The 2,500-nt window shown below is 45.8% G+C and overlaps 1 protein-coding gene across 2 annotated transcripts in view; it reads right to left on the reverse strand.

Annotated features, from left to right (window-relative positions):
* The window catches only part of LOC126994902 (homeobox protein PKNOX2-like), a 35,429-nt gene that overhangs the window by 32,177 nt on the left and 752 nt on the right, over positions 1-2,500 (reverse strand). The window lies entirely within an intron of this gene.

The raw sequence follows: 2,500 nt of genomic DNA on the forward strand, positions 1-2,500 counted from the left end.
AAAAAGAGGGGAATGGAAGAAGAGAGGGAAGGAGGAGGAAAAGGAGGAGAAGGGGTATAAGATTAGATGATGAGGAAGAAGAGAAAGAAAGGAAAGAAGGAAGGAAGGAAGGGGAGTAAGGGAACACAAAGGAAGAACAAACAACAGCAGACCTGATGATCCTTACGAGGCTGTTTGTGACAAAAGATGAGGTGGAGATGTGATGACCAATGTACAGACGGCTAACGCATTGTCGCTAGCCGGGGCAGGTGTGTTTAGGGGGAAGGTGAGTGGGGAGTTGGGGGAAGAGGGGGTGATAAGAAGGGGGTGAGGGGATGATGGGGAGGAGGGGGAAGAGAGGGGAATCATACCATCCAACTTGTCCCATCACCACTAAACTGAACTTGGAACATATGATTCTACACATCTTCCTCCTCCTTCTCCTCCTCCTCTTCCTTATTCCCCATCCCCATCTTCATCTCCCTCTTCTTCTTCATTCATATTCCCTTTTTCTTTCTCTTCTTCTTTATTATTCTTCCTATCTTCCTTTTCCTCTTCTATTTTTTAATTATTCCTATTTATCTTTCTATCTACACATCCCCCCTTCTCCTTTTCCCACTTTCTCCCCCCATCTTCATCTCCCTTTTCTCCCTCATCCATATTCCCCCTTTCTTCCTCTTCCTCTTCTTCCTCCTATCTATTTCTCTTATATACATATTTCCCTTTCTCCTTTCCCCTCTTCCTCTTTCTCTTTTTCTCCTTCCTCTACCATTCCCTTCTTCCTCCTTTCTTCATTTCTCCTTTATCTCTTATTTCCGATTATCTACTTGGTTAGCATTTCCATTTTCTTCCTCTTCCTTCCCTTCTTCCTTTTTTCTTTCTTCCTTCCTTCAGTTAACTTTCTTTTTATTCCATTTTCTTCCTTTCTTTCTTTCTCTTTCTAACTTTCCTTTTTAATTTACTTTTTTTTGGACACATTCTCTTTCTCTTTTTTTATCTTTATTTTCTTTATCTTCAATTCTCTCTCTCTCTCTCTCTCTCTCTCTCTCTCTCTCTCTCTCTCTCTCTCTCTCTCTCTCTCTCTCTCTCTCTCTCTCTCCCTCTCTCTCTATCTCCTTGACCTCTTCTCTCTCTCTCTCTCTCTCTCTCTCTCTCTCTCTCTCTCTCCCCTCCCAATTGTACCTGCCTTCACTCCAAGCCCTTACTCTCTCTCTCTCTCTCTCTCTCTCTCTCTCTCTCTCTCTCTCAAGAACTCTAACACCTGTGAACTGAACATTTGGTGTGTGTCTTTCCTTTTACCTGTGTTTGTTTGTTTGTTTGTTTGTTTGTGTGTGTGTGTGTGTGTGTGTGTGTGTGTGTGTGTGTGTGTGTGTTTAGTGGTGTACCTACAGACACACACACACACACACATATACACTCCCTTAATAAGCAGTGCCTCTTCCTTCCTTCCCTCCCTTTCCTCCCCCTTCCTCTCCTCCCTCCCTTTCCTCTCCCTTCCTCTCCTCCCTCCCTCCCTTCCTCCCTTCCTCTCATCACCTCACATCTGCGACCAACCACGCGGCACTGTAATGACACACACACACACACACACACACACACACACACACACACACACACACACAGAGATTATTGTAAGGGAGACAAAATAAGTGAATGAGAGAGAGAGAGAGAGAGAGAGAGAGAGAGAGAGAGAGAGAGAGAGAGAGAGAGAGAGAGAGAGAGAGAGAGAGAGAGAGAGAGGGAGGGGAGTGTGGGTGGGAGGTGGGTGAGGGAGGGGGGGCAGTGTTTGGGGGGCGGGGGGGGGGGGGGAGGGGGTCGCGGCTCCCCACAGCGTCCCACAAAGGGCGTCAAGACATTAGCAGACAATGGCGGCGGCGGAGTCTGCAGTGTTTGGCTTCTCTTAATGATGGACGCTTTTCCTCTCCCCTCCCTTCCCTGCCTTCCTTCTTTTCCTCTCCTTCCCTCCCTTCCTTCTTTTCCTCTCCTTCCCTCTTCCCTTTTCTCCCTTCTCTTCTTTTCCTCTTTTCCTCTCCTTCCATCCTCCCTTCCCTCCCTTCTCTTCCTTCTCTTCTTTTCCTCTCCTTCCATCCTTTCTTCCCTCCCTCTCTACCTCTCTTCCCCCACTCCTTCTATCCCTTCTCTACCTCCACTTCTTTCGTGTCTCTCCATTCCCTCCTTTCCTCCATCCTTTTATCCTTTTGTTCTCGTCTGTTCTCGTCTTCATCTTCATTCTCTCCCTCGTCGCCTCCCTCCTGCCCCCCTCCACCCCTCTTTTTAAGCCCTCTGGTGGAAGCTTTTTAATACCTTTCGCTAAACCGCCCCACTGAAGTAAGGACGAGATGATGAAACAGAATAGACGGCAAAAAAGGAGAATATTAAAAAGTGTTTCGCGATATTAAGAAAATGAGGCACAATGAAAAAAAACGTAAATAAATGATGATAGAGTAATAAAAGAAAGTAAATTAGAGGAACCGTAAAAAAAATAAAAAAAATGTTGATAGATATGGTGTTGGAAAAAAAA

Source organism: Eriocheir sinensis, unplaced genomic scaffold (assembly GCF_024679095.1).
Source record: "Eriocheir sinensis breed Jianghai 21 unplaced genomic scaffold, ASM2467909v1 Scaffold913, whole genome shotgun sequence".
Lineage (NCBI taxonomy): Eukaryota > Metazoa > Arthropoda > Malacostraca > Decapoda > Varunidae > Eriocheir > Eriocheir sinensis.